This window comes from Haliotis rubra, unplaced genomic scaffold (genome assembly GCF_003918875.1).
Source record: "Haliotis rubra isolate DU_JTF1 unplaced genomic scaffold, ASM391887v1 Scf920, whole genome shotgun sequence".
NCBI classification, from domain to species: domain Eukaryota; kingdom Metazoa; phylum Mollusca; class Gastropoda; order Lepetellida; family Haliotidae; genus Haliotis; species Haliotis rubra.
The window spans coordinates 34,439-48,796 of NW_025767658.1; the positions used below are offsets into that span (position 1 = coordinate 34,439).

Below are 14,358 nucleotides of genomic sequence, written 5' to 3' on the forward strand. Positions count from 1 at the left end.
TTGTTGTGATCTGAAACTGACGGTTCCTGCGATGTAGCAACAGAAAGATGGAAATTTCCGTGTACACCAAAGCTGTGATGTCATTAACTTAAACACCCCCGCAATACAATCGCCGAATTGTTCAGCAACATATCAGAGCCACATGGGCATCACTGCCACACAGGTTCAGGTACAGTCTGTCCAAGTTTTATAACCTGGCTAAGGGCCGCTTCACAATAGGCTGCTCGTCCACTGTGTGTCGGTGGAACTGTAGTGCACGGACTTCAAGTGGTTGAAACTGACACGACACACGGGACTCGCGTCAGGACGGCAGAAGTTCAGCTCTTTATACTCGGGAAGTCTTTATGTCAAGTTAGTGAGTGAGTTAAACTTTAATGTCACATCGGCAGTATTTCAGCCATATCGTGACTAAGAATGTTGTAAATTTAGATATGAATAAAATGAGAGTGATTGAAAAACGTTGGTAAATATAAAATAGTCTGTCTGTATTTTAAGACAACCAGTCTCAGAAATGAAAAGTATATTCACGTCATCTTACACTGCCATGTATAACTTGTTTTGGTCAATATATGGCTGAAATACTGCCGATGTGACTAGAAATCTTAACTCACTCAGTCGGTACTCAAGCAACTCGTCTGTGTGTACCCAGGTTTTGTAAATTCTAATGACCTTGGAACTTACAATTTAGGTAAGGTGAAATGAAATATATCAAGTATGGTCGAATATATTATGTCAGACCTACAATTCCGACATATACATGATGTTTTTAATTTAGTTGATTGAGTGTAGTCTGTGTCAGTCGCCTGAACCACATACTTTTCACTTCCCAGCCCAACCCTTGTACGGCAATGCTTAAGCCGAAAATAGAGCAAGTCTAGATTTCCTCAGGTTCATGGTGTGTTATCAGATAACTAACATATCTGGGTGGGTTACTAAATAAACATATCAAACTGCTATCCAGTGTGAGAAATAGTTTCCAAATTTTGTCAGCCAGACGGGCTAGCTACGCATGGAAGTTACAAGCCCACAAAATAATTCACTGGACCGAAACTTGTTTAATGAAGACACGGGTTTGAGCATTAAGCTACTTAAAACATATAATAATGAGGGTACTTATACTGCCCAATACTCTACACCACAAAGGGGCATGCTCGAAGTGCCCAATACTCCACACCACAAATGGGCATGCTCGAAGCGGGCAATACTCTACGCCACAAAGGGGCATGTTTGAAGCGCTCAATACTCCACACCACAAAGGGTAATGCTCAAAGCGTGCAATACTCCACACCACAAAGGGGCAAGCCCAAAGCGCCCAATACTCCACACCACAAAGGGGCATGCTCGAAGCGCGCAATACTCCACACCACAAAGGGGCATACTCGAAGCGCCCAATACTCCACACCACAAAGGGGCATACTCGAAGGGCCCAATACTCCACACCACAAAGGGGCATGCTCGAAGCGCCCAATACTCCACACCACAAAGAGGCATGCTCGAAGCGCGCACAAACACACAACATTATTACCCCCGATAACCCAAGCTGCCTGTTATGCGCTAGAAGGTAAAAGTCACATCCCACCGGGTACCCATGGGTGAACAGAGGCAATTTTGAACAAACTCGCTTGCGTAAGGTGAGACAACATGTATCAGGTGGTTCGTTGTGGGTCAGGTCTGATCTGAAGTAATGCGTATTTAACGTTTAAAAGAAAATGTCTAACTTTTGCAGGATCTGCCTGTAAGACGCTAAAGTTTCTGGGCTCAATTCACCTGAACTGTTTAGGTTGGTCAGGACTGAGTCAAACTCATCATCGCTGAATTCGCCCAGGTCCGGTAAAACTGCCCATTGAAAACAAATCCGAAATCCATCGCGTCTGTTGTGTTGGCATCCGCCATGTTGATTGTCAAGCGGAATTAGTGCATTGTAATACATTAGCGGTGATAATATCATACACATTTTCAATGGAAATTGATTGTGTCAATTTTTATTGATTGTCCAATCAAATTCAAGAATTTCACGTGGTCATGGTAGAATACATAATATCGAGATGTTGAAATGTGTAACTTTGTGTAATTATAGATTTGTGTAAACTTGGTCTCGTCGCAATATGGCTGTAACAATGGCAGCCCGACGTTAAATTGCAACTCCAAGCCACATCATTGGTTGAAACTGACACGACACACTGGGAGACACCACAGGACATCAGAAGCTTTGCTCTTACCACTCACGAAGTGTGTACAGATTGCACCAGCCAGAGAAATGACAACAAATATATGATCACTGTCGGATGCACCCCGTTCGTCTTTCTCTCTTCCAGTAATACTCTGGCACTGAAGCTTGTGAAGTCTTTTTGAAACTTTCAATTCTCATCTTCTACCATAGTCCAGTGATGTGCCAGCTACATTTGACCACTTCGAGATTTCAGACGACGGCGTGTTTCGATGCAACATTTTGATGCGCGCGTAAAATGTGCTTGTTTACATTTCGGTCCGGAGAGATGGTTGACCATGGGACGGGAGAGCGAAGAATTTGTGTGGAATTGTAAAAGAGTTAATTAAGTATATATAATCATTGTCAGACGCACCCCGCCCCTCATTCTCTCTATTACTCTGGCAGTGAAGTTCGTGAAGGTTCTTGAAAATTTTCGTTCTCACAATCTGCCACAGCTCAGCAATACACCTGTAGTAGATATGTATTCAGTTTCACAATGATTTTTTTTTGACATTCCACATTGATTTTAATAATAATAAAAATGGATATTTTTAGCGCGCCATTTTCCACCCACTGATACATGCTCAAGGCGCTACATAAAAGCATACATACAATGCATACAGAGGATAAAATAGCAAAATAAGTATACATTGAAATTGATCACAGAATGATTGATTTTAGGGATAGGCTTTGGAAAAAAAGAAAGTCTTCAACTTAATTTTGAAAGTTTCCAATGTGGGAGACTGCTTTATGTGGAGAGGGAAAGAAGTCCACAGAGTAGGACCAGCGTACTGGAAAGACCTCTTGCCAAAAGAAGAAAGGAGAACTTTGGGAACGGAGATAATACATTGGTCTTGAGATCTGAGAGTTCTGGTAGGGGAGTACACAGTGAGAAGTTCAGAGAGATATGAAAGAGCTTGATTATGCAAACATTTATGCACAATGCAAAGAAGTTTGAAGTCAATCCGGAACTTGATTGGAAGCCAGTGTAATGATGAGAGTACAGGGGTGATATGGTCTCGTTTAGTGGTAAGGGATATAATACCTGCTGCTGTATTTTGGACTTTTTTTAGTTTATTGAGATGTCCGTTGGTGAGTCCGTATAGAAGGCTATAACAGTAATCCAATCTGGATGTTACAAGGCATCTCACAAGAGTGTGGGCACTTTCCATTGTGATGTGCTTCCTAATCGTCCCAATTTTGTATATTATGTTTGAAAATTTGAGTTTGGTAAATTTAAATTTAAACAAGGGTGAAATATCTGTTAAAGCTGTAATAACTAATATATCACAGATATTTTAAGATTTTGTACGTCCAGCAAAGACTTGCCAAAAATATAAGCATCTCGCCGGAGAATGAGGCTTTAAGAATTGTACAGCATACCACCCTCTACCGCCTGAAATATTGAAATTCACTGCATTGCATAAATTCATTGTCATTGGTAATTGTTTATATTTGAACAGAATTAAAGTTAAGAAAAATGGTCCCTTGCTCATTCATCTATAACCCTTTTTAACATTGTATTGTCCAAAAATAGTTTTCTCCTTTAAACAGTTATATACTAGCTACTTTTAGCTCACTTTGTGATAATCTAGTGGTTTCACTGTCCTTCGTTATCGGGGTTTTATGTATTATGTGTATGTATTATGACTTTAGAACTAGTTATAGTCACGATATGGCTGAAATATTGCCGATGTGACTTTTATTTTTAACTCACTCACTCACTCACTAAAGTTAAGAAATTTCTGTATCGGACATAAATGAAGGCTTTACTAAATGAGACGTTTCAGTGTTCTTTATCTAGGTATAACTAAAATAAATGTTATTGTGATGATTTCAAAATTTGATGTACATGTACTCACTCACTATCTCGTTGAGTTCCTCGTCACTGATGTATCTGTTGTCAGTGTTGTCAATGCTATAGTGGGGGTAGTTGGCTACAGGAAGAGGTAGGTAGGTTGCAGTAAAATTCTAGCAAGATGCAAAACTTTATAAAGTCAATATGTTTGTTATTACAAAGAACATTTACGCGAAGAATAAATTGCAATTGTGTTTGTTGTTTTTTCTGAAAAATGACCTCATTATCATCATGGTTATTTCAAGGTTTAGGGAAGCCAGAATAACTAGTTTCGACCAATTGTATCATGTTTTCGTTTTCCCTCGTGTTACATTTGAATTTTCGTTTAATGGATTTTCTCAAATAGATGCCAAAAATAATTAAACCAAAAAGCAAAACCGCGGTGAGTGGGTGAGTGAAGTTTAGTTTTACTCCGGACTCAGCAATATGCCATCTATATTGCGGCGGTCTGTAAATAAACGAGTCTGGACCAGACAATCCAGGGATCAACAGCATGGACATCGATCTGCGCAATTGGGAACCAAGGACATGTGTCAACCGATCCCGTTAGTCGCCTCTTACGACAAGCATGGGCTACTGAAGATTCATTCACCAACCTGATTGTTTTTATGGCACATTTGACTTTGTAGTAATAATCAGGAAACATGGTACTGATATCTACTTGAGGGTATTATTTTAATCAACAGCCAGAAACTCTTGTCTTACAGATTAGAGGAATCAAAATGTGTAGTAGCCCCATCAGATGAACTTGATTCCAGATGTCTACGTGTTGAACCAATGTGAGCCCTGGAAAGCAAATGTGTTCAGCAACGCTGCTCCCCACCCGCCATGGAGTGACAAAAATACCTTATTTTACATTTGATATTCTTCATGCAAACACTTGGGATGCGGTTTGTATACTCCTACGACACAAACGGCAACATTTGTGTAAACAATAATATGTCAGGTTAGGTCTGCCAATGACTAGGAAATTGGACTAATGTTAAATTTACAGGTCAACATCAACAGATTGACACATGAGACACCGCCTTCTGGCATAAGATTGTGGCTCGGTCTTCGAGATTGCCAAACAACAGCTCCATCTATACAGCTGCATTAAACACCCCTTTATCATCTTAAGCTACATATAAACAGTACATATATATTCAGTGTCTCTTCCTTGCCTTCAGGCAATTAGAAATATGTTAAATAAACATCTGCAATGATTGAAATCCTAGAGTCACAAAATGATCTTGCTACTGGACAATATGACATCGTCTTCTGTTGATTGCCCAGCCATGTTTGGTAAAATCACTGATAACACAATGGCAGCCTTGATCTCGTTGACATATGGCTGAAAGAATGTCGATGTATGATTTTAACTCTCACACTCACACAGCATTGTCGGCAGCTCTGACCTTCTGGCGAAGCTTCTAAAAAAACTCTACATACAAATCAATATAAAAGTAACAGATATACTTGCAATTAGCTACTCATATAGCAAGAGCATAGTAGATATGAGTTGTGTTTTATTATAATATTGCATTGTTGTGGTTCACATTCGTTAATGTTTGATGCTGCGTTCAGGTTCGCCATAGTAACGCTGGAGATTGGATGATATCCGGGAAACACAGTGAAGTTGTTCTTTTAGTCGTGCGATGGCTAATGCAGTGGTGTGTGTTTTGGCTGCTACGTTGGTCGGTGTCACAGGTTTGTTTCTCTTTCATATTTTACAGTGTGTTTATTGCAATGGTTAACATCTACCACTTGTTTCTGTTCATATAGCTCTTTTTAGCAGTAAATAGAGAATATCAGTGCGGAAGAATTCCCCGTGCTGCCTATCCTCAGAAACAATTCCATTTGGCGTGAAAGGAAAAATATCTGCGAAAATAATATGAATGGATCACTGAAAATCTGTGATAACACCAGGTGTTCCCAAAACTATTTCTCAAACAGAAGTCTGCCTGTTAGAGGTTACGTTTTAATTAAAATACATTTATTCCTCTGGCCAGTTTCCACCGAAAAAGCAGTCAATCCTACAATATGTTGCTGTCTGCACGACTTTGAACATAGGGTTTACACTATGTTCATGCTATCTTCCTCCTTCCTCAACTGTACGCCTATCAGATTTTCAGAACTTGTATGATCATATCCCGAAACCCTGCATTAAATTTTGGCGACTTAAACGGCCATAACCCCCTTTGGCGGAGTTCATTTAGACTTTTAAGAAGGTCATTAAATACTTTCTCTCAGATGATCTACGCATTTTCAACGATGGATCAAACACTTATCTCCATCCTTCAATTGGAACATACTCAGCATTTCAGCTATCATTTACAGATTCGAATCTTGTAAACGAGTTCGAAAGGTTGGTCCACGGTAACCTTTTGGGAAGTGACCACTTCCCAAAAATTCTTACTCCTATCCATCTCTCGTATGACCCGCTTTCAAAAAAGCCGAATTTTACTTAGGCCATTATTCCAAACCCTATGCTCTGAAAAACTTAGACCTGATCCCATGGAACAATTTCCAGACGTCTTAAATGTCGCAGGGTTTTCTTAAAGACGGACAGTTTCTAGTTCGGGGGTAATCTACAAAGATAGCCTTGGCCTCAGCAGTGAAAATGGGACTTTTGTGGGGAATTTTAGAGGTGACAATTTGGATCCAAGGACTGTAGCACTGGCAACTTGGCCATCATCCTTTGGATCCGACTCGTAAAAAATCACTACAAAAATAAGTTGGTTTCCGGAACACTGAAACTGAGAAGAAACGACATGGAAACCACCATTTCCAGTTGGTTTCCATGTAGTTTCCAAAAGTTTCATTGTGGTTTCCGTGAAAACTGAAACTGAATCTTGAACCATTTCCGGCTGGTTTCCAGTGCGATTCATTACCCACTCCTCCAAGCAAGATCCAGCTGGTTTCGTTTATTGTATGTTTCAACCTGGTTTCCGTTTTTTTCGTTTATTGTTGGTTTCAACCTGGTTTCAATGTTTTCGTTTATTGTAATTTTCAACCTGGTTTCCATGTTTCCGTTTATTGTAGGGTTCTCCCCATTGTCCCTGGTATGGTGATCTACCTTCTGGTGTTGGCGATCTATAGCTTGTTTTTATATCGTATTGTCCAAATAGTGCTATCAGTTTTAACTCTCCATACTAGTTTTAGTTGTACTTGTGATATTCTAGTTGTTTTACTGTCCTTCGTCGACAGGTTTTTTATAACGTACATATATTCCATTTCAAAGTCAAATGTTCTCATTTCTCTTTTTATTGCATAAATAGTTTTCGTCACGATATGGCTGAAATATTGCCGATGTGACGTTCAATAATAACTCACTCACTCACTTATTGTAGGTTTCAACCTGGTTTCTATGTTTTAGTTTGTTGTAGGTTTTAACCTGGTTTCCATGTTTTAGTTTGTTGTAGGTTTCAACCTAGTTCCCAAGTTATAACCTAGTTTCCATTAAAACTGAAACTGCATTTTGCACCAGGATCTGGATGGTATCCATGTCGGGACTTTGCCCATTCGTTCATGGAGGCTCCTGCTGGTGCTTAGTTTATTGTTGTTTCCAACCTAGCTCCCAGCTTATAACCTGGTTTCCGTGAAACTGAACCCGTTGTGCCGGCCCCTTACCCGCTCCTCCAGAAAAGAGGTTATCTTTCATGCAACACACATACCAAATCAGGTATTTTATACAATTGCACAAAGGTAAAACCGTCAGGATGACAAATAACAGAATAAAACACAAAGTCATGATAGGTTTATTTACATTCAACAATTTGCTGATAAACACGTGATATTTGGAATGTTCACATTAATAAAATGCATAAAAAATTAAAAGCAATCAGGGAATAAATAGCAGTGAGTATTAAATGTTTTCCTAAACTCGTTAATGTAGATGATTCCATATTATTTGGTTTTTTCCAATTTGAGAAATGTTAACTCTTTCCCCAAGAGAGGAAGAACTTTCTGCTTCTTCTTCTCCGGCCAGTCAATCGTTGTCAGGACCTCCTTCCTGCTTTCCAGCTTCTGAAAGTTAGAAAACAATTAACAATCAGAACAAACAAGCATTCATCAAAAATATCGCTAGCTGGAGAAAGGAAAACTGTCCAATGTTCATTAAGCTTGAGGTAAAATAAACTGTAACCACTGTCCAATAAGCACAAAGTTCAATAAATCAAAACTGATCATTTGATCTGAAAAGTGATAACAGTCTCAATCGCAGAAGAACTTAGTGAGTGAGTGAGTGAGTGAGTTAAAATTTATAGTCACATCTGCAATATTTCAGCCATATTGTGACTTAATAAGTTATAAATTAACAATAAACACAATTACATTATAAAACACCTGTCGACGAAGGACAGTAAAACAACTAGATTATCACAGTGATGAATTTAAGACTAGTAATTAAATCTAAAATATGTTGCTTTTAAATGACAATACAATATAAAAACCGGCTATAGATTGCCAACAACTGAAGGTAGATCACCATACTAGGGACGAAGAACTTAGTGAAATTTGTAAGAGTAGAGAGACAAGCGAGAGAAGGACATATTTCCTTAGCTTGGGTTGGACATTTAATGACTGACAAAAAAGATTTTGTTTCACTAAATAACAGTTGTGACTTATAGAAAACAAATTGACATTGAATTAATAACATGTCTTAGGAATGCACACTAAATTCATACTATCATTGCCTCTTTTTCCGAAAAATTCTCATGTGAAAGCTATAACTTATTTTCTGAATGTTACATACATTATGCTTTGATATTATATGTATAGAACTACGAATTATCCATTATTTTGAAAATAATGTGAAAATAAATTTTGGGTTTAAAAAATAATGTTGGGTCATTCTGGCAGACAAGCAATTGAATGGGGTCATAGGCGGACCTCCATAACTAATATCTCATACTGCTATTGACAACGTGTTTGCAGCTACTAAAGTACTATTTAGTGGGGTGTTGTTAATAAATTGTTAATTGATGTGTGCAAGGTGAAATATGTCCAGACCAAAACATAATGTCAATGGCGCTTTACTATGTTCTATTTAAGACTCTTTTAGCTGCATATATCTAATTATACATTGCACGTATTAAACAGTGTTTATTTTGAAAGTTCTTTCGAATATCAGTGTACATTTTCCAGAAATTATATTAACTTGATTTTTTTTCAAATAAGGTTTTTCTTCAATTTTAACCTGTGTAACATTAGAATTGAGAACGATTAGAATTTACTTACACATCTGAATCTTTTGTTGTTCTTTGCGGACAAATGCCTCTGCTTTCCCTCTTCTAGGTGAACGAACCCGAAACCGCCAAACTGCTTCCGAAAGGAGATGTGTATAAGTGGAAAATATTTCCAGTTGGAAGTTACGAAAATAGTGGTTGTGTAATTTTCATGTATTTTTCTGATTCATAGGATTTACGCTATTTGGATAATTTTATGTACATCATTTACTGAATGGTTTGGATTACACATACCTGTTGCAGGTCAAGATCAGTTAGTCATCTTCATTTTTTCCAACACTGCCCCAATGGAATGCTGGAAATGTAGAAATTAAGGAAAAATCAGGAACTTTCTAAGTGATATTGTACTCTTGATAACAATAAGGCATGACAATAGAAGAATAAATATCAATTTGCAAGGTGTAGATATGCTAATATCAAAAGAAGCAAAATTAACAAGTTCATATAATTTTAGGTTGGCAATGTACATCAATGTATACCCAACATATCCTATTAAACGTTCTATATATCCAACTTTCTTTACAAACTTCTTTTGTGGATCTAACAAAATCCACATCTCTTCATTCGGAGTTAAATATCTTGACATTCTAAGTGTAAAATTGTTTACATCAGATGATTAACTTAAATTACCTCATACATCAGTAATCTATCCTATACTGACTTGAAAATCTTTTAAAAAAACAGTTTCCAAAAATATTGTGTTGACAATTTATCCACTCAACAGCATTATAACAGTATTATCAATACTTTCATGATAAATATCGTCTTAAAAGTTGGCTGAAAAATATTGTCGATTTTTTTGGGTCATAGGCTGTCTTGTAACTCTAATAACTAGACAAAGACTTTTGAAACTTCACTCTAACCATGCACCAAATCTGGTCAGAGAATTCCTATAAATACAAACTGACTCACTATCCCCCACTGTATTCTTTTCAGTGGTACAAATATCAAAGGCAATTTTCAATAACAAACTTTAAAATAGAACTTCCAATCATTGGATTTCTTGCAATAATATTCGAATACTTCTAAATACGTTTGGAAGTTATCTTGAGTCGTGACATTGCTGGATATATCTGTGGTTCATATTGTTCTTGCAAACATAATATTTCATACATTACGATAATGAACCATTTAGTCGTATGTGACCTGATCCAAATCACAATCGAGTTCTTGAGTTGACAAAGTAAAGGAAGCCATATCTCTTGCCAACATTTCGACACGCATTGCTTATCGAGTTCCAACAAGTCTAAAATTGTTATTTCATATTTATTGTCCTTGATACTTATGTACATTAAACGTTACACATAACATGAGCTATTGATTAATTCAAGAAATTTGCACTGTACCTGACATGGTCGTGGAATGTTCCCTTTCTCGCTCCGCGATCGACGACTGCTCCCGTCTTCAAGTTTTCACGTACCCGAGCCTCCAAAGCTTCTAGTGTAACTGGCATTGCCATTTTCTTGATTCAGATAACATGGACAAGCGAAGGAACAATTCATTGTGCTGGGTTCCTTGTTGTGTTAATAACGGGAGACACTTTGGCCCACTTTCAAAACAACTTCTCATGAGATCAAGTGACAAATGGCGGCAATTGTGTGTAGGGGCATTGTGGGTACTAACAAATACCTAATCCCTTTTCGATTGGCAGATATGAAAACAATATCTGACCCAATTTGGTTGTGATTTGAAGACATAACAGACAAAAATGACCACTTCAGTACATAAAACCATTGCTTTTATAAAATGTCACGAGTTCGCGCCTGCCCATGGATTACCGACTCATTACTTCTTCAGCAATTTAAGCTTGATAATAGGTACCCGTTAAGACGAGACAACCCCAAGGAAGCCGACACACAGACCCCGACATACAAATGACATGACACTGATTGTTTGTCAAGTACTTGAACTCACTGTCAAAGCACACTAACTTTAAATGCTTTTAATTATAAACATTACTCACAGCCTCTATTCATAGTACAATTCCCTGATATTCTAGTTTTTGAGAAATCCGTAATGTATGTACCGGATTGACAATTGTTTGATTTACATTATACTAAACTTCCTAAATGCTTATACTCTTTCACATTCTAAAGCAAACATAATTAACCGATTTTTCCCTTAAATTTCACTTTTTGACTTTGAAGATTTTTCATTACTACAGTGAAAATTGTTACTCATCGTAGAATATCATCCATCTATTTAGATTTTCAAAATTCCCCATTATTTGAAAAGCCAGGATGCTCAACTTCATGCCAAATACTTGCAAATTCTAAGTTACTCAGTTCAAAACAGTGCACAGGAAACCAACCTGAAACTACATATTCTGGTTTTATGTTGGTTTCCATTTAATGAAACTTCATTTGCAAATTCCAGAATGGAAACCAACAAGAAACCTCTACCCTTAGTTTCTTGTTGGTTTCCATTTACAGAAATGAAAAATCAAAGAATCCAAAATGGAATCTAGTTGGAAACTCAGTTACTCAGTTTCAGTGAATGGAAACCAACTGGATTCCCAAATTACCCAGTATACGGATGGTTTCAGGAAACCAAGTCATTTTTGTAGTGAATGGACCTATGTGGGTTATACTTGGAACGTAACTGTTTGTATTCCTGTTGGAACACAAAAGGATTTGTTTCTGACTTTTTGAGTTCCGTGAGGGTAAGATCGGCCTGTGGTTTCACCACCTGCCAGGGTGACAAAGACAGGAGTCGATACGGTGCTATGATATTGCAGATATGAGTGGTTGAATTCTGATTCCAGGTGGTGGAACCAGGCTTGGCAGATTAGGAAACAGGTTTTCATAGAGAGGGTTGAAAACACTATTACATGCTGGATTGGACTAATTTGAACATAATTTAGTGATATACTGCACAGATAGTTTAATGGGTGTTGTTCAAGGGAGGATACGTTAGCCTCTGCATATAGGTTGTCTACCGGAGAGGTCCTAAAACCTCCCCAGGCAAGAGCCTCAGGCCTTGGTGGTGGATAGAATCTATTTTTCCTAAATTGCTTTTGCAGGCTCCACTATAGACAATGGAGCCGTAGTTTAGTTTAGAGTGAACCAATGATCTGCAGAAGTGAAGGAGGATAGTCTGGTCCCCTCCCCACTCTGTATTTGAAACGACTTTTAGTAAGTGGTCAGAATGTCAAGTGATGGTTGAATATGAGTCCAAGGAATTTGGCCTCTTCTACTACCTTGATGTGAGTACCATCTAAATATAGGTCTGGATCATTGAGTGGTTTGTATTTACGAGAAATGTGAATACAATTTGTTTTGAATTTTGAAAACTTCAGGTCATTTTCATTGGCCCTTTTGGATTTTGTTAAGGCAGAATTGTAGCTGTTGTTTAAAAACTGAGAAATGAAATGAGGTAGTCTACCCCTCAATCCAACTTCATGCAAATCTCTTAAAATACATGTTTCCACGTTGTATCAGATACAATATGTTGTTTGTTGACAATGGAATTTTTGATAAATGATTCCAGACACACCAGACACACTTCGGTTCTTTCGGAACACATATTGGAGGTCAGGTATAGGGATAATAATGGCATTGGGCCACGAAGGAGGAAAGTTGCCGGTTGTCCAAATGCCATGAAATATATTGAGTAGTGTTTCCAAACTTGAATCAGGGAGATGTTTCAGAAGCTGATAATGAATATCATAAGCTCCTGCCGCAGTGTCGTGAGCCTGCCAGAGGTCAGTACATAATTCATGGAGAGAAAACGTTTCATTGTAATCCTCGCCATTATCAGAGTTAAAATTGACTGATTTCCTTTCTTGTTGGGTTTGATATTTATGGAACTGAGGGATGATGTGGATTGTTTGCCAAAGGTTACGCCAGCTTTGTTTGCTATTTCAACTTTATTGGTTAAAGGGAATCACCATCTGTGAGATGGCGAACACCAGTTTTGGATCCTTTGCCCTTAATCTTTTGAATCATGTTCCGCACCTTGGACATGGGTGTGCGGGAGTTGACTTCGGACACATATTTCCTCCATGACTGGCGTTTAGTTTGTTTAAATGTACGTCTTGCCCTGGCATTTGTCATTTTAACGGCATTCAGGTTATGCACAGTAGGATGTTGACGGAAGTATTTTTCCGCCTTCTTCCTGTTTTTCCTAGCTTGTTTGCAGTTTGTATCAAACCATGGTTTGCGTATGTGCGGGTTTGCAGAGGACTTAGGAATGGTTTCGTCTCCAATAGTATTTAAGATATCAGAAAATAGTTCGATGGCATCAGGAACATTCCTGAATTGTCCGGTATAGGCTTTTCAGAGCAGAGAGTTTGGAATAATGGCCAATTGGCCTTAGTAAAATTCCATCTTGTTGAAGGTGGTTCATCCGCGGGAGTGATAGGAGTAAGAATAGTTGGGAAGTGGTCACTTCCACAAAGGTCATCGTGGACCGACCATTCAAACTCGTTTAAGAGATTAGAATCCGTAAGTGATAGATCAAGTGCAGAGTATGTTCCAGTGGCAGGATGGAGATCCATCGTTGAAGATGCATAGATCATTATTGGAGAGAAAATCTTCAAGGACCTTTCCCTTATTATTGGTATCAGTACTCCCCAAAAGAGGGTTATGGCCGTTCAGGTCGCCCATGATTATGTAGGGCTTTGGGAGTTGATTATACAAGTTCTGAATATCTGATAGGTGGACAGTTGAGGAGGGAGGAAGATAGAGTGAGCATAGTGTAAACCCTATGTTCAGAGTCATGCGGACAGCAACAGTTTGTAGGTTGGTGTTAAGTGGAACAGGGCTATGGAGGATGCCCTGCCTCACCAGGATAGAAGTGCCTCCTGTAGCTTTTTACACCGGGAGGAGAAAAGGAGTGGTAGGAACTGTACCGACGGATGTCAAATTTATCAGTCCTTTTTAGGTAGGTTTCTTGGAGACAAAACGCGGATGGTTTGAAGTCTTGAATCAATAACTGTAATTCATTATAATTATTCTTACGTCCTCTGCAATTCCATTGGATCATGTTTTGTGGATTCGTGGTGCTTCCACTGGTGACATGTCACATGAACGTGAGAAAGCGTTTGATGAACTCCTATTGGT

General features: G+C 38.3%; 1 long non-coding RNA gene across 1 annotated transcript; it reads right to left on the reverse strand.

The window, feature by feature from the left end:
* Positions 1-3,131: 3,131 nt before the first annotated feature.
* On the reverse strand, positions 3,132-10,609 carry LOC124264389. The gene is made up of 3 exons (XR_006895120.1): positions 10,598-10,609; positions 10,200-10,202; positions 3,132-3,373 (listed from the first exon to the last, which is right to left on the reverse strand). It is a non-coding gene; the product is annotated as an uncharacterized LOC124264389 (long non-coding RNA).
* Positions 10,610-14,358: the final 3,749 nt, after the last annotated feature.